Source organism: Bombina bombina, chromosome 3 (assembly GCF_027579735.1).
Source record: "Bombina bombina isolate aBomBom1 chromosome 3, aBomBom1.pri, whole genome shotgun sequence".
Classification (NCBI taxonomy): Eukaryota; Metazoa; Chordata; class Amphibia; order Anura; family Bombinatoridae; genus Bombina; species Bombina bombina.
In genome coordinates, this window is record NC_069501.1 from 347,476,627 (window position 1) to 347,503,259 (window position 26,633).

Genomic DNA, 26,633 nt, shown 5'->3' on the forward strand with positions numbered 1-26,633 from the left:
CATTACAAATCACATTACAGGATATGGCTACTGTTATGACTGAAGTTTTGGCTAAATTACCAGAACTAAGAGGTAAGCGTGATCACTCTGGGGTGAGAACAGAGTGCGCTGATAATATTAGGGCCATGTCAGACACTGCGTCACAATTTGCAGAACATGAGGACGGAGAGCTTCATTCTGCGGGTGACGGTTCTGATCCAAACAGACTGGATTCAGATATTTCAAATTTTAAATTTAAACTGGAAAACCTCTGTGTATTACTAGGGGAGGTGTTAGCGGCTCTGAATGATTGTAACACAGTTGCAATACCAGAGAAATTGTGTAGGTTGGATAAATATTTTGCGGTACCGTCGAGTACTGAGGTTTTTCCTATACCTAAGAGACTTACTGAAATTGTTACTAAGGAGTGGAATAGACCCGGTGTGCCGTTCTCACCCCCTCCAATATTTAGAAAGATGTTTCCAATAGACGCCACCACACGGGACTTATGGCAAACGGTCCCTAAGGTGGAGGGAGCAGTTTCTACTTTAGCTAAGCGTACCACTATCCCGGTGGAGGATAGCTGTGCCTTTTCAGATCCAATGGATAAAAAGTTAGAGGGTTACCTTAAGAAAATGTTTGTTCAACAAGGTTTTATATTGCAACCTCTTGCATGCATTGAGCCTGTCACGGCTGCAGCAGCATTTTGGTTTGAGTCTCTGGAAGAGACACTTGAATCAGCTCCATTAGATGAGATTACACACAAGCTTAAAGCCCTTAAGTTAGCTAACTCATTTATTTCGGATGCCGTAGTACATTTAACTAAACTTACGGCTAAGAATTCCGGATTCGCCATTCAGGCGCGCAGAGCACTGTGGCTAAAATCCTGGTCAGCTGATGTTACTTCTAAATCTAAATTGCTTAATATTCCTTTCAAAGGGCAGACCTTATTCGGGCCCGGGTTGAAAGAAATTATCGCTGACATTACAGGAGGTAAAGGCCATGCCCTGCCTCAAGACAGAGCCAAACCTAAGGCTAGACAGTCTAATTTTCGTTCCTTTCGTAATTTCAAAGCAGGAGCAGCATCAACTTCCTCTGCACCAAAACAGGAAGGAGCTGTTGTTCGCTACAGACAAGGCTGGAGACCTAACCAGTCCTGGAACAAGGGCAAGCAGGCCAGGAAACCTGCTGCTGCCCCTAAGACAGCATGAATCGAGGGCCCCCGATCCGGGAACGGATCTAGTGGGGGGCAGACTTTCTCTCTTCGCCCAAGCTTGGGCAAGAGATGTCCAGGATCCCTGGGCGTTAGAGATCATATCTCAGGGATACCTTCTGGACTTCAAATCCTCTCCCCCAAGAGGGAGATTTCATCTGTCAAGGTTGTCAACAAACCAAATAAAGAAAGAGGCGTTTCTACGCTGCGTACAAGATCTTTTATTAATGGGAGTGATCCATCCGGTTCCGCGGTCGGAACAAGGACAAGGGTTTTACTCAAATCTGTTTGTGGTTCCCAAAAAAGAGGGAACTTTCAGGCCAATCTTGGATTTAAAGATCCTAAACAAATTCCTAAGAGTTCCATCGTTCAAAATGGAAACTATTCGGACAATTTTACCCATGATCCAAAAGGGTCAGTACATGACTACAGTGGATTTAAAGGATGCTTACCTTCACATACCGATTCACAAAGATCATTACCGGTATCTAAGGTTTGCCTTTCTAGACAGGCATTACCAGTTTGTAGCTCTTCCATTCGGATTGGCTACGGCTCCAAGAATCTTCACAAAGGTTCTGGGTGCTCTTCTGGCGGTACTAAGACCGCAAGGAATTTCGGTAGCTCCGTACCTAGACAACATTCTGATACAAGCTTCAAGCTTTCAAACTGCCAAGTCTCATACAGAGTTAGTACTGGCATTTCTAAGGTCGCATGGATGGAAGGTGAACGAAAAGAAGAGTTCTCTCTTTCCACTCACAAGAGTTCCCTTCTTGGGGACTCTTATAGATTCTGTAGAAATGAAGATTTACCTGACAGAAGACAGGTTAACAAAGCTTCAAAATGCATGCCGTGTCCTTCATTCCATTCAACACCCGTCAGTAGCTCAATGCATGGAGGTGACCGGCTTAATGGTAGCGGCAATGGACATAGTACCCTTTGCACGCCTACATCCCAGACCGCTGCAATTGTGCATGCTAAGTCAGTGGAATGGGGATTACTCAGACTTGTCCCCTACTCTGAATCAAGAGACCAGAAATTCTCTTCTATGGTGGCTTTCTCGGCCACATCTGTCCAGGGGGATGCCATTCAGCAGGCCGGACTGGACAATTGTAACAACAGACGCCAGCCTACTAGGTTGGGGCGCTGTCTGGAATTCTCTGAAGGCTCAGGGACAATGGAATCAGGAGGAGAGTCTCCTACCAATAAACATTCTGGAATTGAGAGCAGTTCTCAATGCCCTTCTGGCTTGGCCCCAGTTAACAACTCGGGGGTTCATCAGGTTTCAGTCGGACAACATCACGACTGTAGCTTACATCAACCATCAGGGAGGGACAAGAAGCTCCCTAGCAATGATGGAAGTATCAAAGATAATTCGCTGGGCAGAGTCTCACTCTTGCCACCTGTCAGCAATCCACATCCCGGGAGTGGAGAACTGGGAGGCGGATTTCCTAAGTCGTCAGACTTTTCATCCGGGGGAGTGGGAACTTCATCCGGAGGTCTTTGCCCAAATACTTCGACGTTGGGGCAAACCAGAGATAGATCTCATGGCGTCTCGACAGAATGCCAAGCTTCCTCGTTACGGGTCCAGATCCAGGGATCCGGGAGCGGTTCTGATAGATGCTTTGACAGCACCTTGGACCTTCGGGATGGCTTATGTGTTTCCACCCTTCCCGATGCTTCCTCGATTGATTGCCAGAATCAAACAGGAGAGAGCATCAGTGATTCTAATAGCGCCTGCATGGCCACGCAGGACTTGGTATGCAGATCTAGTGGACATGTCATCCTGTCCACCTTGGTCTCTACCTCTGAAACAGGACCTTCTGATCCAGGGTCCCTTCAAACATCAAAATCTAATTTCTCTGAAGCTGACTGCTTGGAAATTGAACGCTTGATTTTATCAAAACGTGGTTTCTCCAACATAGGTGTGTCCGGTCCACGGCGTCATCCTTACTTGTGGGATATTCTCTTCCCCAACAGGAAATGGCAAAGAGCCCAGCAAAGCTGGTCACATGATCCCTCCTAGGCTCCGCCTACCCCAGTCATTCTCTTTGCCGTTGTACAGGCAACATCTCCACGGAGATGGCTTAGAGTTTTTTAGTGTTTAACTGTAGTTTTTATTATTCAATCAAGAGTTTGTTATTTTAAAATAGTGCTGGTATGTACTATTTACTCAGAAACAGAAAAGAGATGAAGATTTCTGATTGTATGAGGAAAATGATTTTAGCAACCGTAACTAAAATCCATGGCTGTTCCACACAGGACTGTTGAGAGGAATTAACTTCAGTTGGGGGAACAGTGAGCAGTCTCTTGCTGCTTGAGGTATGACACACTCTAACAAGACGATGTAATGCTGGAAGCTGTCATTTTCCCTATGGGATCCGGTAAGCCATGTTTATTAAGATTGTAAATAAGGTCTTCACAAGGGCTTATTAAGACTGTAGACTTTTTCTGGGCTAAATCGATTCATTATTAACACATATTTAGCCTTGAGGAATCATTTTATCTGGGTATTTTGATAAGTTTATATCGGCAGGCACTTTTTTAGACACCTTTCTCTTTAGGGGCTTTCCCAAATCATAGGCAGAGCCTCATTTTCGCGCCGGTGTTGCGCACTTGTTTTTGAGAGGCATGACATGCAGTCGCATATGTGAGGAGCTCTGATACATAGAAAAGACTTTCTGAAGGCGTCATTTGGTATCGTATTCCCCTTTGGGCTTGGTTGGGTCTCAGCAAAGCAGACACCAGGGACTGTAAAGGGGTTAAAGTTAAGAACGGCTCCGGTTCCGTTATTTTAAGGGTTAAAGCTTCCAAATTTGGTGTGCAATACTTTTAAGGCTTTAAGACACTGTGGTGAAATTTTGGTGAATTTTGAACAATTCCTTCATATTTTTTCGCAATTGCAGTAATAAAGTGTGTTCAGTTTAAAATTTAAAGTGACAGTAACGGTTTTATTTTAAAACGTTTTTTGTACTTTGTTATCAAGTTTATGCCTGTTTAACATGTCTGAACTACCAGATAGACTGTGTTCTGAATGTGGGGAAGCCAGAGTTCCTTCTCATTTAAATAAATGTGATTTATGTGACAATGACAATGATGCCCAAGATGATTCCTCAAGTGAGGGGAGTAAGCATGGTACTGCATCATTCCCTCCTTCGTCTACACGAGTCTTGCCCACTCAGGAGGCCCCTAGTACATCTAGCGCGCCAATACTCCTTACTATGCAACAATTAACGGCTGTAATGGATAATTCTGTCAAAAACATTTTAGCCAAAATGCACACTTATCAGCGTAAGCGCGACTGCTCTGTTTTAGATACTGAAGAGCATGACGACGCTGATAATAATGGTTCTGAAGGGCCCCTAAACCAGTCTGATGGGGCCAGGGAGGTTTTGTCTGAGGGAGAAATTACTGATTCAGGGAACATTTCTCAACAAGCTGAACCTGATGTGATTACGTTTAAATTTAAGTTGGAACATCTCCGCATTCTGCTTAAGGAGGTATTATCCACTCTGGATGATTGTGACAAGTTGGTCATCCCAGAGAAACTATGTAAAATGGACAAGTTCCTAGAGGTCCCGGGGCTCCCAGAAGCTTTTCCTATACCCAAGCGGGTGGCGGACATTGTAAATAAAGAATGGGAAAGGCCCGGTATTCCTTTCGTCCCTCCCCCCATATTTAAAAAATTGTTTCCTATGGTCGACCCCAGAAAGGACTTATGGCAGACAGTCCCCAAGGTCGAGGGAGCGGTTTCCACTTTAAACAAACGCACCACTATACCCATAGAAGATAGTTGTGCTTTCAAAGATCCTATGGATAAAAAATTAGAAGGTTTACTTAAAAAGATGTTTGTTCAGCAGGGTTACCTTCTACAACCAATTTCATGCATTGTCCCTGTCGCTACAGCCGCGTGTTTCTGGTTCGATGAGCTGGTAAAGGCGGTCGATAGTGATTCTCCTCCTTATGAGGAGATTATGGACAGAATCAATGCTCTCAAATTGGCTAATTCTTTCACCCTAGACGCCACTTTGCAATTGGCTAGGTTAGCGGCTAAGAATTCTGGGTTTGCTATTGTGGCGCGCAGAGCGCTTTGGTTGAAATCTTGGTCAGCTGATGCGTCTTCCAAGAACAAGCTACTTAACATTCCTTTCAAGGGGAAAACGCTGTTTGGCCCTGACTTGAAAGAGATTATCTCTGATATCACTGGGGGTAAGGGCCACGCCCTTCCTCAGGATCGGCCTTTCAAGGCCAAAAATAAACCTAATTTTCGTCCCTTTCGTAGAAACGGACCAGCCCAAAGTGCTACGTCCTCTAAGCAAGAGGGTAATACTTCTCAAGCCAAGCCAGCTTGGAGACCAATGCAAGGCTGGAACAAGGGAAAGCAGGCCAAGAAACCTGCCACGGCTACCAAGACAGCATGAAAAGTTGGCCCCCGATCCGGGACCGGATCTGGTGGGGGGCAGACTCTCTCTCTTCGCTCAGGCTTGGGCAAGAGATGTTCTGGATCCTTGGGCGCTAGAAATAGTCTCCCAAGGTTATCTTCTGGAATTCAAGGGGCTTCCCCCAAGGGGGAGGTTCCACAGGTCTCAGTTGTCTTCAGACCACATAAAAAGACAGGCATTCTTACGTTGTGTAGAAGACCTGTTAAAAATGGGAGTGATTCATCCTGTTCCATTAGGAGAACAAGGGATGGGGTTCTACTCCAATCTGTTCATAGTTCCCAAAAAAGAGGGAACGTTCAGACCAATCTTAGATCTCAAGATCTTAAACAAGTTTCTCAAGGTTCCATCGTTCAAAATGGAAACCATTTGAACAATTCTTCCTTCCATCCAGGAAGGTCAATTCATGACCACGGTGGATTTAAAGGATGCGTATCTACATATTCCTATCCACAAGGAACATCATCGGTTCCTAAGGTTCGCATTCCTGGACAAGCATTACCAGTTCGTGGCGCTTCCTTTCGGATTAGCCACTGCTCCAAGGATTTTCACAAAGGTACTAGGGTCCCTTCTAGCTGTGCTAAGACCAAGGGGCATTGCTGTAGTACCTTACTTGGACGACATTCTGATTCAAGCGTCGTCCCTTCCTCAAGCAAAGGCTCACACGGACATCGTCCTGGCCTTTCTCAGATCTCACGGATGGAAAGTGAACGTGGAAAAGAGTTCTCTATCTCCGTCAACAAGGGTTCCCTTCTTGGGAACAATAATAGACTCCTTAGAAATGAGGATTTTTCTGACAGAGGCCAGAAAAACAAAACTTCTAGACTCTTGTCGGATACTTCATTCCGTTCCTCTTCCTTCCATAGCGCAGTGCATGGAAGTGATAGGTTTGATGGTAGCGGCAATGGACATAGATCCTTTTGCGCGCATTCATCTAAGACCATTACAACTGTGCATGCTCAGTCAGTGGAATGGGGACTATACAAACTTGTCTCCGAGGATACAAGTAAATCAGAGGACCAGAGACTCACTCCGTTGGTGGCTGTCCCTGGACAACCTGTCACAAGGGATGACCTTCCGCAGACCAGAGTGGGTCATTGTCACGACCGACGCCAGTCTGATGGGCTGGGGCGCGGTCTGGGGATCCCTGAAAGCTCAGGGTCTTTGGTCTTGGGAAGAATCTCTTCTACCGATAAATATTCTGGAACTGAGAGCGATATTCAATGCTCTCAAGGCTTGGCCTCAGCTAGCGAGGGCCAAGTTCATACGGTTTCAATCAGACAACATGACAACTGTTGCGTACATCAACCATCAGGGGGGAACAAGGAGTTCCCTGGCGATGGAAGAAGTGACCAAAATCATTCTATGGGCGGAGTCTCACTCCTGCCACCTGTCTGCTATCCACATCCCAGGAGTGGAAAATTGGGAAGCGGATTTTCTGAGTCGTCAGACATTGCATCCGGGGGAGTGGGAACTCCATCCGGAAATCTTTGCCCAAGTCACTCAACTGTGGGGCATTCCAGACATGGATCTGATGGCCTCTCGTCAGAACTTCAAAGTTCCTTGCTACGGGTCCAGATCCAGGGATCCCAAGGCGGCTCTAGTGGATGCACTAGTAGCACCTTGGACCTTCAAACTAGCTTATGTATTCCCGCCGTTTCCTCTCATCCCCAGGCTGGTAGCCAGGATCAATCAGGAAAGGGCGTCGGTGATCTTGATAGCTCCTGCGTGGCCACGCAGGACTTGGTATGCAGATCTGGTGAATATGTCATCGGCTCCACCATGGAAGCTACCTTTGAGACGAGACCTTCTTGTTCAAGGTCCGTTCGAACATCCGAATCTGGTCTCACTCCAGCTGACTGCTTGGAGATTGAACGCTTGATCTTATCGAAGCGAGGGTTCTCAGATTCTGTTATCGATACTCTTGTTCAGGCCAGAAAGCCTGTAACTAGAAAGATTTACCACAAAATTTGGAAAAAATATATCTGTTGGTGTGAATCTAAAGGATTCCCTTGGGACAAGGTTAAGATTCCTAAGATTCTATCCTTCCTTCAAGAAGGATTGGAAAAAGGATTATCTGCAAGTTCCCTGAAGGGACAGATTTCTGCCTTGTCTGTGTTACTTCACAAAAAGCTGGCAGCTGTGCCAGATGTTCAAGCCTTTGTTCAGGCTCTGGTTAGAATCAAGCCTGTTTACAAACCTTTGACTCCTCCTTGGAGTCTCAACTTAGTTCTTTCAGTTCTTCAGGGGGTTCCGTTTGAACCCTTACATTCCGTTGATATTAAGTTATTATCTTGGAAAGTTTTGTTTTTGGTTGCAATTTCTTCTGCTAGAAGAGTTTCAGAATTATCTGCTCTGCAGTGTTCTCCTCCTTATCTGGTGTTCCATGCAGATAAGGTGGTTTTACGTACTAAACCTGGTTTTCTTCCAAAAGTTGTTTCTAACAAAAACATTAACCAGGAGATTATCGTACCTTCTCTGTGTCCGAAACCAGTTTCGAAGAAGGAACGTTTGTTGCACAATTTGGATGTTGTTCGCGCTCTAAAATTCTATTTAGATGCTACAAAGGATTTTAGACAAACATCTTCCTTGTTTGTTGTTTATTCCGGTAAAAGGAGAGGTCAAAAAGCAACTTCCACCTCTCTCTCTTTTTGGATTAAAAGCATCATCAGATTGGCTTACGAGACTGCCGGACGGCAGCCTCCTGAAAGAATCACAGCTCATTCCACTAGGGCTGTGGCTTCCACATGGGCCTTCAAGAACGAGGCTTCTGTTGATCAGATATGTAAGGCAGCGACTTGGTCTTCACTGCACACTTTTACTAAATTTTACAAATTTGATACTTTTGCTTCTTCTGAGGCTATTTTTGGGAGAAAGGTTTTGCAAGCCGTGGTGCCTTCCATCTAGGTGACCTGATTTGCTCCCTCCCATCATCCGTGTCCTAAAGCTTTGGTATTGGTTCCCACAAGTAAGGATGACGCCGTGGACCGGACACACCTATGTTGGAGAAAACAGAATTTCTCCAACATAGGTGTGTCCGGTCCACGGCGTCATCCTTACTTGTGGGATATTCTCTTCCCCAACAGGAAATGGCAAAGAGCCCAGCAAAGCTGGTCACATGATCCCTCCTAGGCTCCGCCTACCCCAGTCATTCTCTTTGCCGTTGTACAGGCAACATCTCCACGGAGATGGCTTAGAGTTTTTTAGTGTTTAACTGTAGTTTTTCATTATTCAATCAAGAGTTTGTTATTTTCAAATAGTGCTGGTACGTACTATTTACTCAGAAACAGAAAAGAGATGAAGAATTCTGTTTGTATGAGGAAAATGATTTTAGCAACCGTAACTAAAATCCATGGCTGTTCCACACAGGACTGTTGAGAGCAATTAACTTCAGTTGGGGGAACAGTTTGCAGTCTCTTGCTGCTTGAGGTATGACACATTCTAACAAGACGATGTAATGCTGGAAGCTGTCATTTTCCCTATGGGATCCGGTAAGCCATGTTTATTAAGATTGTAAATAAGGGCTTCACAAGGGCTTATTTAAACTGTAGACTTTTTTTGGGCTAAATCGATTGATATTAACACTTATTTAGCCTTGAGGAATCATTTATTCTGGGTATTTTGATTTAATAATATCGGCAGGCACTGTTTTAGACACCTTATTCTTTAGGGGCTTTCCCAAAGCATAGGCAGAGTCTCATTTTCGCGCCGGTGTTGCGCACTTGTTTTTGAGAGGCATGGCATGCAGTCGCATGTGAGAGGAGCTCTGATACTTATAAAAGACTTCTGAAGGCGTCATTTGGTATCGTATTCCCCTTTGGGTTTGGTTGGGTCTCAGCAAAGCAGATACCAGGGACTGTAAAGGGGTTTAAAGCTTAAAACGGCTCCGGTTCCGTTATTTTAAGGGTTAAAGCTTCCAAAATTGGTGTGCAATATTTTCAAGGCTTTAAGACGCTGTGGTGAAAATTTGGTGAATTTTGAACAATTCCTTCATGTTTTTTCGCAATTGCAGTAATAAAGTGTGTTCAGTTTAAAATTTAAAGTGACAGTAACGGTTTTATTTTAAAACGTTTTTTGTACTTTCTGATCAAGTTTATGCCTGTTTAACATGTCTGAACTACCAGATAGACTGTGTTCTGAATGTGGGGAAGCCAGAATTCCTATTCATTTAAATAAATGTGATTTATGTGATAATGACAATGATGCCCAAGATAATTCCTCAAGTGAGGGGAGTAAGCATGGTACTGCATCATTCCCTCCTTCGTCTACACGAGTCTTGCCCACTCAGGAGGCCCCTAGTACATCTAGCGCGCCAATACTCCTTACTATGCAACAATTAACGGCTGTAATGGATAATTCTGTCAAAAACATTTTAGCCAAAATGAACCCTTGTCAGCGTAAGCGTGGCTGCTCTGTTTTAGTTACTGAAGAGCATGACGACGCTGATATTAATATCTCTGAAGGGCCCCTAACCCAATCTGAGGGGGCCAGGGAGGTTTTGTCTGAGGGAGAAATTACTGATTTAGGGAACATTTCTCAGCAGGCTGAATCTGATGTGATTACATTTAAATTTAAATTGGAACATCTCCGCATTTTGCTTAAGGAGGTATTATCCACTCTGGATGATTGTGAAAATTTAGTCATCCCAGAGAAACTATGTAAAATGGACAAGTTCCTAGAGGTGCCGGGGCTCCCAGAAGCTTTTCCTATACCCAAGCGGGTGGCGGACATTGTTAATAAAGAATGGGAAAGGCCCGGTATTCCTTTCGTCCCTCCCCCCATATTTAAAAAATTGTTTCCTATGGTCGACCCCAGAAAGGACTTATGGCAGTCAGTCCCCAAGGTCGAGGGAGCGGTTTCTACTTTAAACAAACGCACCACTATTCCCATAGAGGATAGTTGTGCTTTCAAAGATCCTATGGATAAAAAATTAGAAGGTTTGCTTAAAAAGATGTTTGTTCAGCAGGGTTACCTTCTACAACCCATTTCATGCATTGTCCCTGTCACTACAGCCGCATATTTCTGGTTTGATGAACTGCTTAAGGTGCTCGATAGTGACTCTCCTCCTTATGAGGAGATTATGGACAGAATCAATGCTCTCAAATTGGCTAATTCTTTCACTCTAGACGCCTCTTTGCAATTGGCTAAGTTAGCGGCTAAGAACTCTGGGTTTGCTATTGTGGCGCGCAGAGCGCTTTGGTTGAAATCTTGGTCGGCTGATGCGTCTTCCAAGAACAAGCTACTAAACATTCCTTTCAAGGGGAAAACGCTGTTTGGTCCTGACTTGAAAGAGATTATCTCTGATATCACTGGGGGTAAGGGCCACGCCCTTCCTCAGGATCGGCCCTTCAAGACAAAAAATAGACCTAATTTTCGTCCCTTTCGTAAAAACGGACCAGCCCAAGGTGCTACGTCCTCTAAGCAAGAGGGTAATACTTCTCAGGCCAAGCCAGCTTGGAGACCAATGCAAGGCTGGAACAAGGGAAAGCAGGCCAAGAAACCTGCCACTGCTACCAAGACAGCATGAAATATTGGCCCCCGATCCGGGACCGGATCTGGTGGGGGGCAGACTCTCTCTCTTCGCTCAGGCTTGGGCAAGAGATGTTCTGGATCCTTGGGCGCTAGAAATAGTCTCCCAGGGTTATCTTCTAGAATTCAAGGGACTTCCCCCAAGGGGGAGGTTCCACAAGTCGCAGTTGTCTTCAGACCACATAAAAAGACAGGCGTTCTTACATTGTGTAGAAGACCTGTTAAAAATGGGAGTGATTCATCCTGTTCCATTAAGAGAACAAGGGATGGGGTTCTACTCCAATCTGTTCATAGTTCCCAAAAAAGAGGGAACGTTCAGACCAATCCTAGATCTCAAGATCTTAAACAAATTTCTCAAGGTTCCATCGTTCAAGATGGAAACCATTCGAACTATCCTTCCTTCCATCCAGGAAGGTCAATTTATGACCACGGTGGATTTAAAGGATGCGTATCTACATATTCCTATCCACAAGGAACATCATCGGTTCCTAAGGTTTGCATTCCTGGACAAACATTACCAGTTCGTGGCGCTTCCTTTCGGATTAGCCACTGCTCCAAGGATTTTCACAAAGGTACTAGGGTCCCTTCTAGCGGTGCTAAGACCAAGGGGCATTGCAGTAGTACCTTACCTGGACGACATTCTGATTCAAGCGTCGTCCCTTCCTCAAGCAAAGGCTCACACGGACATTGTCCTGGCCTTTCTCAGATCTCACGGCTGGAAAGTGAACGTGGAAAAGAGTTCTCTATCCCCGTCAACAAGGGTTCCCTTCTTGGGAACAATTATAGACTCCTTAGAAATGAGGATCTTTCTAACAGAGGCCAGAAAAACAAAGCTTCTGGACTCTTGTCGGATACTTCATTCCGTTCCTCTTCCTTCCATAGCTCAGTGCATGGAAGTGATCGGGTTGATGGTGGCGGCGATGGACATAGTTCCTTTTGCGCGCATTCATCTAAGACCATTACAACTGTGCATGCTCAGTCAGTGGAATGGGGACTATACAGACTTGTCTCCGAAGATACAAGTAAATCAGAGGACCAGAGACTCACTCCGTTGGTGGCTGTCCCTGGACAATCTGTCTCAAGGGATGATGTTCCACAGACCAGAGTGGGTCATTGTCACGACCGACGCCAGTCTGATAGGCTGGGGCGCGGTCTGGGGATCCCTGAAAGCTCAGGGTCTTTGGTCTCGGGAAGAATCTCTTCTACCGATAAATATTCTGGAACTGAGAGCGATATTCAATGCGCTCCAGGCCTGGCCCCAGCTTGCGAGGACCAGGTTCATACGGTTTCAATCAGACAACATGACGACTGTTGCGTACATCAACCATCAGGGGGGAACAAGGAGTTCCCTAGCGATGGAAGAAGTAACCAAAATTATTCTTTGGGCGGAGTCTCACTCCTGCCACCTGTCTGCTATCCACATCCCAGGAGTGGAAAATTGGGAAGCGGATTTTCTGAGTCGTCAGACATTGCATCCGGGGGAGTGGGAACTCCATCCGGAAATCTTTGCCCAAGTCACTCACCTGTGGGGCATTCCAGACATGGATCTGATGGCCTCTCGTCAGAACTTCAAAGTTCCTTGCTACGGGGCCAGATCCAGGGATCCCAAGGCGGCTCTAGTGGATGCACTAGTAGCACCTTGGACCTTCAAACTAGCTTATGTGTTCCCGCCATTTCCTCTCATCCCCAGGCTGATAGCCAGGATCAAGCAGGAGAGGGCGTCGGTGATCTTGATAGCTCCTGCGTGGCCACGCAGGACTTGGTATGCAGATCTGGTGAATATGTCATCGGCTCCACCTTGGAAGCTACCTTTGAGACGAGACCTTCTTGTTCAGGGTCCGTTCGAACATCCGAATCTGGTTTCACTCCAGCTGACTGCTTGGAGATTGAACGCTTGATTTTATCGAAGCGAGGATTCTCAGATTCTGTGATCGATACTCTTGTTCAGGCCAGAAAGCCTGTGACTAGAAAGATTTACCACAAAATTTGGAAAAAATATATCTGTTGGTGTGAATCTAAAGGATTCCCTTGGGACAAGGTTAAGATTCCTAGGATTCTATCCTTCCTTCAAGAAGGATTGGAAAAAGGATTATCTGCAAGTTCCCTGAAGGGACAGATTTCTGCCTTGTCGGTATTACTTCACAAAAAGCTGGCAGCTGTGCCAGATGTTCAAGCCTTTGTTCAGGCTCTGGTTAGAATCAAGCCTGTTTACAAACCTTTGACTCCTCCTTGGAGTCTCAATTTAGTTCTTTCAGTTCTTCAGGGGGTTCCGTTTGAACCCTTACATTCCGTTGATATTAAGTTATTATCTTGGAAAGTTTTGTTTTTAGTTGCGATTTCTTCTGCTAGAAGAGTCTCAGAATTATCTGCTCTGCAGTGTTCTCCTCCTTATCTGGTGTTCCATGCAGATAAGGTGGTTTTACGTACTAAACCTGGTTTTCTTCCAAAAGTTGTTTCTAACAAAAACATTAACCAGGAGATTATCGTACCTTCTCTGTGTCCAAAACCAGTTTCAAAGAAGGAACGTTTGTTGCACAATTTGGATGTTGTTCGCGCTCTAAAATTCTATTTAGATGCTACAAAGGATTTTAGACAAACATCTTCCTTGTTTGTTGTTTATTCAGGTAAAAGGAGAGGTCAAAAAGCAACTTCTACCTCTCTCTCTTTTTGGATTAAAAGCATCATCAGATTGGCTTACGAGACTGCCGGACGGCAGCCTCCCGAAAGAATCACAGCTCATTCCACTAGGGCTGTGGCTTCCACATGGGCCTTCAAGAACGAGGCTTCTGTTGATCAGATATGTAGGGCAGCGACTTGGTCTTCACTGCACACTTTTACCAAATTTTACAAGTTTGATACTTTTGCTTCTTCTGAGGCTATTTTTGGGAGAAAGGTTTTGCAAGCCGTGGTGCCTTCCATTTAGGTGACCTGATTTGCTCCCTCCCTTCATCCGTGTCCTAAAGCTTTGGTATTGGTTCCCACAAGTAAGGATGACGCCGTGGACCGGACACACCTATGTTGGAGAAAACAGAATTTATGTTTACCTGATAAATTTCTTTCTCCAACGGTGTGTCCGGTCCACGGCCCGCCCGGGTTTTTTTAATCAGGTCTGATATTTTATTTTCTTTAACTACAGTCACCACGGTACCATATGGTTTCTCCTATGCAAATATTCCTCCTTAACGTCGGTCGAATGACTGGGGTAGGCGGAGCCTAGGAGGGATCATGTGACCAGCTTTGCTGGGCTCTTTGCCATTTCCTGTTGGGGAAGAGAATATCCCACAAGTAAGGATGACGCCGTGGACCGGACACACCGTTGGAGAAAGAAATTTATCAGGTAAACATAAATTCTGTTTTATGTTTACCTGATAAATTTCTTTCTCCAACGGTGTGTCCGGTCCACGGCCCGCCCTGGTTTTTTAATCAGGTCTGATAATTTATTTTCTTTAACTACAGTCACCACGGTATCATATGGTTTCTCCTATGCAAATATTCCTCCTTAACGTCGGTCGAATGACTGGGGTAGGCGGAGCCTAGGAGGGATCATGTGACCAGCTTTGCTGGGCTCTTTGCCATTTCCTGTTGGGGAAGAGAATATCCCACAAGTAAGGATGACGCCGTGGACCGGACACACCGTTGGAGAAAGTAATTTATCAGGTAAACATAAATTCTGTTTTTTCTGAGTCAGTTATTGATACCTTAATACAGGCTAGGAAGCCTGTTACCAGAAAGATTTACCATAAGATATGGCGCAAATACTTATATTGGTGCGAATCCAAGAGTTACTCATGGAGTAAGGTTAGGATTCCGAGGATATTGTCTTTTCTACAAGAAGGTTTAGAAAAGGGTTTATCCGCTAGTTCCTTAAAGGGACAGATTTCAGCTCTGTCCATTCTTTTACACAAACGTCTGTCAGAAGTTCCGGACGTTCAAGCTTTTTGTCAGGCTTTCGCTAGGATCAAGCCTGTGTTTAAAACTGTTGCTCCACCATGGAGTTTGAACTTAGTTCTTAATGTGTTACAGGGTGTTCCGTTTGAACCCCTTCATTCCATTGATATCAAGCTGTTATCTTGGAAAGTTCTATTTTTAATGGCGATTTCCTCGGCTCGAAGAGTCTCTGAGTTATCCGCTTTACATTGTGATTCTCCTTATCTGATTTTTCATTCAGACAAGGTAGTTCTGCGTACTAAACCTGGGTTCCTACCTAAGGTGGTCACTACCAGGAATATCAATCAAGAGATTGTGGTTCCATCTTTGTGTCCTAATCCTTCTTTGAAGAAGGAACGTCTGCTACACAATCTAGATGTAGTCCGTGCCCTGAAATTTTATCTACAGGCAACTAAGGATTTTCGACAAACGTCTTCCCTGTTTGTCGTTTATTCTGGTCAGAGGAGAGGTCAAAAAGCTTCGGCTACCTCTCTCTCTTTTTGGCTTCGTAGCATAATTCGGTTAGCCTATGAGACTGCTGGACAGCAGCCTCCTGAAAGAATTACAGTAATTCTACTAGAGCTGTGGCTTCCACTTGGGCCTTTAAGAATGAGGCTTCTGTTGAACAGATTTGCAAGGCTGCAACTTGGTCTTCTCTTCATACTTTTTCCAAATTTTACAAATTTGATACTTTTGCTTCTTCAGAGGCTGTTTTTGGGAGAAAGGTTCTTCAGGCAGTGGTTCCTTCCGTATAAAGAGCCTGCCTGTCCCTCCCGTCATCTGTGTACTTTAGCTTTGGTATTGGTATCCCAGAAGTAATGATGACCCGTGGACTGACCACACTTAACAGGAGAAAACAAAATTTATGCTTACCTGATAAATTCCTTTCTCCTGTAGTGTGGTCAGTCCACGGCCCGCCCTGTTTTTTATGGCAGGTAAAAAATTTTTTTGAATTATACTCCAGTCACCACTACACCCTTTGGCTTCTCCTTTCTCGTTGGTCCTTGGTCGAATGACTGGAGGTGACGTAGAGGGGAGGAGCTATATAGCAACTCTGCTGGGTGAATCCTCTTGCACTTCCTGTTGGGGAGGAGTTAATATCCCAGAAGTAATGATGACCCGTGGACTGACCACACTACAGGAGAAAGGAATTTATCAGGTAAGCATAAATTTTGTTTTTCCTGCGGGTTCACTGTCGTCTCCCCTCTTAAAGTAACTAACTTAGGAATTGCGCCAAGTATCTGTCCGGCTTGTTTGCAAACATGAAATAATGAGTCTTTAGCCGCAAAGCGGCTTTAACTGAGGCGTCATTTAATAATGTAGCTATTTCCCTTCTCTTTAAAGCCAAATTCTTATATATCCTTTCAGATAATGTACGTTGGTGTTCCTTCTCTAATTGCTCCACTTCCCCCTGTAATGTGTTAGCTAGGGCCGTCATTTTTTTGTTCTTCTGCCTTTTCCTTTATCAACAACCCCCTCAGTACAGCCTTATGAGCCGCCCATGTCACTAACGGATTATCTCAGGGTCTTTCAATAAAGTCGGGTTGTATGTCCAAGATCTTTGTCTAGAAAAATGCACAAGTCCCGCAAGTTCCAATAGTATGATTGAATGATCAGACCAAACACATGTCTGAGTTTGTGATGTCACTAAATTCGGTACTAGAATCTGACTAACATATATATAGTCAAGTGTCGTGTAAGTCTTGTGAGCGGTTGAGTAGTAGGTGTAATCATGTTCTGAATTACCCAAAGCCTCCCAAGAGTTCACCAGTCCCTGCTCTTCCAACGAGTCTGTCTTGTTTGTTTGATATCTTCACTACTTCTGAACCGCCAAAGGAGGACATATTAACATTGAAATCCCCAGCCACTATTCGTCTAGTCTGTGACCATTGTGTAAGCATTTCAGAAATCCCAGAAAAAAACAAGTTCTGTGACTCGTTCGGGGCATATAGATTACAGAGCATTACCTTTGTGCCTTGAAGTGTTCCCTGAACTACAACGTAACACCCCTCTTTATCGCTAATCACCTTCTCCAACTCAAAATATAAAAGATCTATGTATCAAAATTGACACCCAACTTTTTTTTGTATCCGCTGTAGTGTGATAATGTAATGGAAAGTGGTGCGACCAAAATTTGGGGATATTCGATTTCACAAAATGTCTCTTGCAAAAATATTATTTTGGCTTTTACTTTCAAATACTGTGACATGGCAGTCTTTCTTTTAATGTCCGTGTTAAGCCCTCTCGCGTTATGTGAGAGGAGTAAAAAATTATGCGCCATTGTTAAACTTTCTCTCCCCCCCCTCTTTGTCTTTCACCCCCCGTTGTGGAGAAGATAGCTGATGTGCAGAAAGAGTCCTTTCCTTCATCGTGTGTCCCTGATCTAGCTTCCCTTCCTGTCCTCCTTACTTTACTGACCTCACCTCTATACTTAATTGGCACCCCCTGGTAACAAACATATATTAACACAAAAAAACATAACAAATAAACAACAACTTTCATTGTAATAACAACATTGTGCATCATAGTAACCTACAAACCTACACAGGTAGTATAAATACTTCTTTAAACATTCTTGTTAACATTTAAGGCTAGCATTTGGTTCAACTATAGTTTCCTCAGTCTGTTGGGAACAATAAATTCAGCCTATTTTAAACATGTTTAGTGATCTCCCCTTAGCATCACATTAGTGATTGTCCAGTTTTTGAAGCAACTTTTGCAGTCTGTCAAAAAAGACAGAAAAGAAGAGAGAAAAAAAAAAAAAGTTTTATGATGGAGTTCTATGTAACTTCTTCCATCAGTCTGTGCACCTAGTCCTTTTACACAGGTCCATAGAAATTGTGCCATATTTTTAAGAAAAAAAAAACTATTACCTCTCTCATTTGTGCATAATAAACAAAACAGTAACTTATACTCATCTGTCCGATGACTTGTATTGTCCTTGAACTCTTGGCTTTTGTCTTCTTAACTTTGGAAGTCTTTAGTCCGTCCAAAAGCTTGAGGCATCCCCAACTTTCTTGTGTCCTGTAACCCTTTTCTTTCCTTTAATTACTTTCACGGGGTGATCCCAAGGATTTCAAGTCTTCCGTCTCTTCTCAGGCATTCTCGCTCATTTTTTCTGGAAAGTCGGTCTGCCTCTCTCTTCCCTTCCTGCGGAAGATTGTTGTTGTGGAAGTTCTGGGATATCCAACTTAAATTTTCTGCAGATGTCTGGCATTTCCTCCGGCTCTTTAATGGACATCATTTTATTTTCCCAAGTAATATGCAGAGCAAAAGGGAAGCCCCATCTGTAAGGTATTTGGGCCTTTCTTAGTTGTGAAGTGAGGGGTCTAAGGGCACCCCTTCTCTGCAGAGTCCTTAAGCATAAGGAAAAATTGTCCTGGAAAGTCCTGGAAAAATTGCACCACATTTCCCTGGTGTTTAAATGTAGGATTTCTTCTTTTTCCTGATATTTGAGCATCTTGATAATGATTTCACGAGGCGGCTCTTCTCCCTTAGGCTTAGGCCGCAATGCTCTATGAGCTCTCTCCATTTGGAATTTATTTTCTTCAGCGTTGCCCGTTATTCCTTGGAACAAATTGAGCAAATATGAATTTAATTCTTTAGGAGTCACCGATTCTGGTACACCTTTCAACCGTATATTACATTGGCGACTCCTATTCTCCAAATCTTCTAGCTTGTCATAGATATGTCATGTCGCTGAGCATTTGACTGATTTACAATTTCGTTTAACCCTTCTGCCAAAGCGTCTCCACTTTCTTCAAGAGAATTAACTCTGGAGCCAAGTTCCCCCATCTCCTGTTTAAGATCATTCAGGCTACTCGTAGCTGTATTTTGCAACGTTTCCATTTTCTCAAGGAGCTTCTCAAAATTGATGGGAATGTCTTGCTTCGACACCAGATTATCTAGGTCAGCTCTCGTTAAAGGGGCTTGACTGTCTAATTCCGTTGGGTCGCCTGCTGTAAAAGCCTGTTCCCCCTCTGATCCGGGTGAAAGTTATTCTGGGGACCTCTCCCCTCTGCCAGTTTTAAAGAAAATGGGGGCTGTGGTTTGCTTGCCTAGTGGCGTGGCCTTTGCATTTCTTTTAGCTGCCATAATTATAATTCTCTGCTGCCAGTATGGTCTCCCTTCTTAGCTATTATTTTGTTTATAGCTGTCTCTCTGCAATTGATGTCCCTTTTTTATTTTATGTGTACAAAGCTCTATGACTTTTGTCTATAAGGTGCTATTTCTTTCAAGTTGGGCCCCTCTAGTATTCAATTTTTCCTTTTATAGGGGTGGAACAAAAACGGACTGTAACCTATTATCACATATGGGTTATATATCTGAACATCCGCTCTCACCACTCCTGAAAAGCTTATCTTGCTTGTGTCATTCAATGCCTTTTATGTCCCATGCTACTATACCAACTTCATGTCTCTCTGCAATGTTAGCTTACAAGAACGGCTTAAGTTCTGGGGACTTATAATATTACAGCCTTCATGCACGCTGTTTTTTTCCCTTTTTTTTTTTTTACAGTGGCGCCATCTTTATACTACATGCCTTCACTTTATTTAGTAAAGACCTCTCTCTGCTATACTTCTCCCCTAATATGGCTCTTAATGCCATCTGTATATTTTCCACAGCTGCTGATCACTCTGTACCTTCATTCGGACTTTCTGTGATCTCTGCCGCACCACGTGGCTTTCCGTCCGTTACCTCCGCTCTGAGTACTGTGCAGCTCAGTCTGTCACGGCTCCTTACCGCTCACTGCTTTCTCCTTTTATTTTCGGGTAATGACCCAAACATTCCGGTCCATAGTTTGATAATTCAGAGTGCCTCCAGCTGTTGTCTACCAACCATGCCAGCCTTCTAAAACTTTATACTACCTGGAGCTCCACAATTATGCGGCCATTACTCGGCTCCTCCAGGCTCCGCCTCCCAAACCCCCTTTTTAAAGGGACAGTAAAAAATGAAATGTGCATTTCAGTTTTGAATTGAAATATCTTTACATTACAGTCTCAAACTTTCTCTTGCCTTTTTAATTCAGAGTGTCATTGATCATCACAGTAGTAGTGATGTCACATAACTCATACCAAATGATGTTTTCATGCTCTCTCCTCCTATACTGAATTTGACACTAGGCCTCCTGCTTCCTTATGTATTGACAAATCATGGACGTTAGAAAATCATGGCTACTAGAGTTACTACTTCTGACTCCTAACTCCTTGGATTTCTTTACAGACGCAAATATAAGATAAATGAATCCCCCTAGTGCACTGCAATTTCCCCAACCTTTTAATTAAAGTAATTCATTTTATCTGCTGGAGTGTATTAATGTATTTACAAAAAGCTCTTTTATTTTGTCACTTAATACCTGCCTTACAGAAAATCTATTTAAATAGGAGGGTTTAGAACAAAATTACATTCTAGTGGGGGTGGGAAAGAGAGACACTAAAATGTTTGTTTACCTTTGATCTCTCTAAGGGCCTGAGGATCAAAAGCTCTCCTCTTTCTAAAATTATCCTCCTGCGCTGCGAGATCAATCGTGAAATTGTCAAAAAGCAGATTTTGCTATACTTCTCCAAGGAATGTTCCCTGCATTTCTGTATGTGAAGGAGATACAAGCCAAGTGCAATATAGCACTGCATAACATGGCAGTTCTGTTGCATATACACTTTGTGCTTTGTACTCTATATTACTTTACACTTCAAATGAAATATTATTACATTTAAACTTTGCTTTTTGTACTGTATTTTGTAAAAAGAAGTGTATTTAGGGCTATGATTCTACAAATTCTGATTATGCTTTCACAATTTCTATGTAGCTTTAACAAATTTGAGAGCAGACAAACATTAGTGTTCTCATCATTGTGAAAAGGTGAAAAAAATATTTAATATATATCTGTTGAATAATAAAGAAATTCAAGAAAATTTTGTTCCTAAGTCTCAGATGCTGGGATTTTTTATTTATAATTTTGAATAATAGTTTCTATATGTATGTGTATCTTTTACAAATTACATTGCACTTTGCAGTTCTATTTAAAGTAAAACTAAAAAACTGTCTGCTTCAGTTTCTCAGTTAGCGTCATTACTTTCTATGAGCCAGATAATCAAACATTCTATAGTCTGAAGAAAAAGTATCATGCAGACTTCACAGGGGCTGAACTCACTGAATTGAACCAAGTCCCAGAGAGATTAGGGATGCCTTCCATAGAAAGTAATGAAGCTCTCTGGGATACAGAATTTCACATAGGAGAGAGAGTAACTGGAGAAAACCTGGAGCTGATATAAAGGGGCATATGTATCAAGCTCCGAATGGAGCTTGATGCCCCGTGTTTCTGGCGAGCCTGCAGGCTCGCCAGAAACAGCAGTTATGAAGCAGCGGTCACAAAGACCGCTGCTCCATAACCTGTCCGCCTGCTCTGAGCAGGCGGACACACATCGCCGGAAATCAACCCGATCGAGTAAGATCGGGTTGATTGACACCCCCCTGCTGGCGGCCAATTGGCCGCGAGTCTGCAGGGGGCGGCGTTGCACCAGCAGCTCTTGTGAGATGCTGGTGCAATGCTGAATACGGCAAGCGCATTGCTCGCCGTATTCAGCGAGGTCTGGCGGACCTGATCCGCAGTGTCAGATCAGGTCCGCCAGACCTTGATAAATAAAGCCCAAAGGCTCAGTTTGCATCCATTAAACTGAAATGTTTTTCCTATAACTCAACTTGCTTTTGTTTATATTTTTGTATATATTATGTTTCTGTTAGTTAAAATAAGTGTATTGGGAATTATAAGCAAACTTCACTTGCTCATAGACCTTTTTAAAAAAAAAAAAAAATTTTTTAGATTAGGGATTTTGGTCAATCTTAAAAGAGCTGAATGGCCTTTTAAGGGCAGTAAAAGAGCTGAATGCCCTTTTAAGGGAAATGCCCCATTAGGTAGTTTAGGATTTTTTTTTAGTGTTAAGAGTTTTTTATTGTGGCGGGTTTTTACTTTTAGAAGGGGGACTTAGTATTATTTTAAGGAAAAAAGTGGTTTAATTTAGGGCAGTGCCCTACAAAAGGCCCTTTTAAGGGCTATTGGTAGTTTAGTATTAGATTAGGGGGTGTTCTTTTATTTTCATAGGGATTAGGTTTAATTTTTTTATTTTTGATAATTTTGTTTACTATTTTCTGTAATGTTAGACTTTTTAATTTTCTGTAATTTTAGCTTAATTTAAACTTATTTATTTTTTATTTTTAAAGTAATGTTAGTTTTTTATTTTAATTGTAATTTAGTATTATTTTAATATAAGTAATTGGGTTAATTTAGGGGTGTTAGGTTAGGGGGCTTAGTGATTAATTATTTGTGTTGTGGGGGTTGGCGGTTTAGGGGTTAATAGATTTATTAGCATTATTGCATTGTGTGGGTTTGGCAGATTAGGGGTTAATAGTTTTATTAGGTTTATTGCGTTGTGGGTGAATCACGGATAAGGGGTTAATAGTTTAATAAGGCTTATTGCGTTGTGGGGGGTTGTTGGTTTAGGGGTTAATACATTTATTATTAGTTGCGATGTGTGTTTGATGGCGGATATAGGGGTTTTTACGTGTCACGTTTATTTTTGGGAGCGCATTAGACTTTTACAGAAGATTTGATTATTTTTTTTTATTTTCTTAGGCGCCGGCAATTTCTAAAGTGACCTAAGTCACTGGCAACTCCAGAAATTTGTATTTATGGTCATATCTGGACATCGCTAGTTTATCTGACTTACGGCACTTTATGAACTTCTGGCGGGGTTTATTGGATACCCAGTTGTGCAAGGTGAAATTACGGGCAGCGTGGGTTTCAGCGCTTGCTCTGAAGCCTGCGCCGTATATATATAATCTCGCCCTAGAATGTTAGTTGTACCCTGCACAACAATATTTTACCTGAAATCGATTTCACTAGGCTTCTGTTCAAAACCTGAATGCTAATCTGACCTCAGCTGGTTTCTTTTTATTAACAGTATAACATAAATGATATAACATAAGTTATTGTTCTATTTTTTTTTATTAAAGTTGATTATATTATCTAGGGATGCACCGAAATTTCGGCCGCAGAAAGTTTCGGCCGAAAATGGCATTTTTGGCTATTTCGGTTTTCGTTTTTTTAGCCTGTTATTTTTGGTAAAATTATTGTGTAGCATGTTTCAAATTTGATGCCTAGATTTGTCAGATTTGAGCCTAGAGCTGCTGTTTAAGTTTATTACTTGACTTACTGTTCTGCATATAATGAGTTTTCTAGGACTGTTACATTATAATTCTGTTACATAGAACTAAATGAAGAATAATACAGTATATTGATATTTATAATTGTTTTAAGTAGGGATGCACCAAAATTTTGGTTGCAGAAACATTTTGGCCGAAAATGGCATTATTGTTTGCCTGTTTTTATTTTTTTCTTGGTAAAATTATTGTGTAGCATATTATTGTTTTAAGATATTTTTGTCCAATTTTAGTGTGTTACTTTCAATAAAAGTGTGGGATTTTTTTATTGGCTCTAATTTATGCAAAAAAAAAACTAAAAAAAAATTATTTGAAAAAATACATTTTCGTTATCAGTTTCGGTTTTCGGCCAAGTACATCCCAGATTTTCGGATTCGGTTTCGGTCCAGAATTTCCATCACTAATATTATCACATAAACATATTACCTGTTCCCTTATTTACAACATATGTAAAGCTTGTTTCTCCATGTTGTTAAAAATAAAGTATGTATTTTCATTATGGAAATACTCTTAATTTCAGTTTTCCTACCGAAAGCCTTGTTTCCCTGCCAGATTCCACAGCAGGGGGTTATTTTTCCCCCCCAGCAGCAATGTAAAAATGTTTTATATTTGCTTTTTATAAAAATGAGCCATTGGGAAATCTTTTTTAAATTATGCATTGCCTTATTTTGCAATACCTGCATGTTTATTTAATGTTGTAACCATTTTTAATGCTGTGCTTTTTAAAAAAAAGAAAAGTATAAAATGTAAATATTAGAATAGTTTTAATGTCTGTTGCTTGAAGTATAACTTAACACACAACCATACACCCATACACCCATACACACACACCCACACACACACACACACACACACACACACACACACTCATACACATACACGCGCACACACACACATACACACACACACACACACACACACACACACATACACACACACATACATACACACACACACAAATACATACACACACATACATACACACACACACAAATACATACACACACACATACATACACACACACACAAATACACACACACACACACATACACACACACATACATACACACACACACACAATACACACACACATACACACACATACACACATACATACACACACACACATATATATATATATATATATATATATAGATATAGATATATATAGATATAGATATATATCAGCAAGAGGATACGGCACACACTTTATCTTCACAGCCACCTGGTGCTCAGCCAAAGCATACATACAGTGAATAGGAACTGAATCCAACGGATGGTCTCCGTATTGCAGAAAGATCCAAGAACAGCAGGCACACAGGTTTTCATCAGCAATCCGTTTTAATCAGTGCAAAAAAGAAACCCGACGTTTCGGCTCTAACACAAGCCTTTTTCAATGGTAATCAAACCTGATGTCGGTTTGAATACCATTGAAAAAGGCTCGTGTTAGAGCCGAAACGTCTGGTTTCTTTTTTGCACTGATTAAAACGGATTGCTGATGAAAACCTGTGTGCCTGCTGTTCTTGGATCTTTCTGCAATACGGAGACCGTCCATTGGATTCAGTTCCTATTCACTATATATATATATATATATATATATATATATATATATATATATTCAAATTTTTTAAAAGAGAAGAAACTTTACACAGTAGAGCTATATGAGATACTGTGATTAAAGTAGGGGATTACAGCACTCAAAAATCACTACTCCTAAATCTAGTATATAGTTATAAGGCTGAGGTATTATGTAAAACCCAAAGAAACACAGACACATATTGGTCAGATCAAATGCAATTGATTTATTACATATACCAACAGCTAGAAAAGGTCAAATTAATTCATATTATATGTTTCTGTTTGCTTGCTTGTTCACAGTTTTTTCAATATCAGATTGATTTCTATGAAATTACCCCCACTGCAGTGGTATTTTATATTTTGCAATTATATGAATTATTTGACCTTTTCTAGCTGTTGGTATATGTAATAAATCAATTGCATTTCAAAGGGTCACGATAGAGCTTGCGATTGTAAACAGCTTTGCAATTCACTTCCATTATCTATTTGTGCACAATCTTTTTCTATGCACACTTTCTGAGGCACCAGCTCCTACTGAGCATGTGCAAGAACTCACAGTATATGTATATGAATTTTGTGATTGGCTAATGGCTTTAACATGATGCTGGGGGAGGAAAATGTACTTAGTCTGATTTTTTTTTTTCTGACAAATTTAAAAATTAAGTACTTTTACGTTGTTTTTTTTATTATGTATTTGTTGATTATGCAATTCCACTGTATTTACTGGTCCTTTAAGCCTTCACAATTCTTATTTTCAAGCAGCTGACAGTCCATCTCATTTTTTTTTCTTTCCAAGCATGTAACACACACTTTATTGGTTATACAAGAAGAGTACTACCACACCTCAGCTATTCACACAAGGATCTAACTGCATATGGTCAGCTTTACCTAGCATACATGAAGTATATTTAATATAGCATGTGTTAAACCTTCTGATTGGCTGTACCTCCTGTGTCATCACAGCTTGAAAAAAGTAGTAGCTGGCTGTTTAAAAATAAGTGACAAACATGTAAAGTATTTATTCAAGTGTAGATTGCTTGTTTTATTTAGTTTTGTAGAAGATGCATTTCAACTGTAGGATTTTATGTTTTGTTGTGTTTTGTTTTTTAAACTTTGCTAAAGTCAGTGCATCCAGCCAGAGGGTGTATTGGGCATGCTGGGCAACACTGTCAGAAGCATGCCCGTTAGGCACCGTATGCCCATTCTGCACCTCATTGCTAGGTGTTGTAAGCAATAGTTTTTCTCTCTCTCTCTATATGTCAAGTAGCAGCTTTGAATAGATTTTGAAGCAAGCAATTTTAGCGTGACCTAAAGTAAAGTTCAACTGATTTGTTAAAGTTAATGCGCTACTTTCTCTTGGAAGTGTATGGATGTCTTTATAATTCTGCTGTAGTAGATTTCATCTTAGTATATTATGAACAGCAGTAAATATTGCCACTGGCTAATGATATGTGTTTCTCTTAAGATACTTAGAGACAGAAAACACAACATTTTTATTTTGTGATTCTAGTAGAGCATACAATGTTAAACAACATTCTAATATACTTGTATTATCATATTTTCTTCATGTTCTTGTTATCCTTTGTTGACAAGCAGGGATGTAAGCTCAGGAGTGTGCACATGTCTGCAACACTATATGGCAGCAGTTTTGCAACAATGTTATACATTAGAAAGAACACTGCACTATTTCCTGTCATGTAGTGCTTCAGGCATGTGCGTGGTACCTACCTAGGTATCTCTTCAACAAAGAAGA

The 26,633-nt window shown here is 41.9% G+C and overlaps 1 protein-coding gene across 1 annotated transcript in view; it reads left to right on the forward strand.

Annotated features, from left to right (window-relative positions):
- SHROOM2 (shroom family member 2) overlaps positions 1-26,633 on the forward strand; it is a 686,449-nt gene that overhangs the window by 298,779 nt on the left and 361,037 nt on the right. The window lies entirely within an intron of this gene.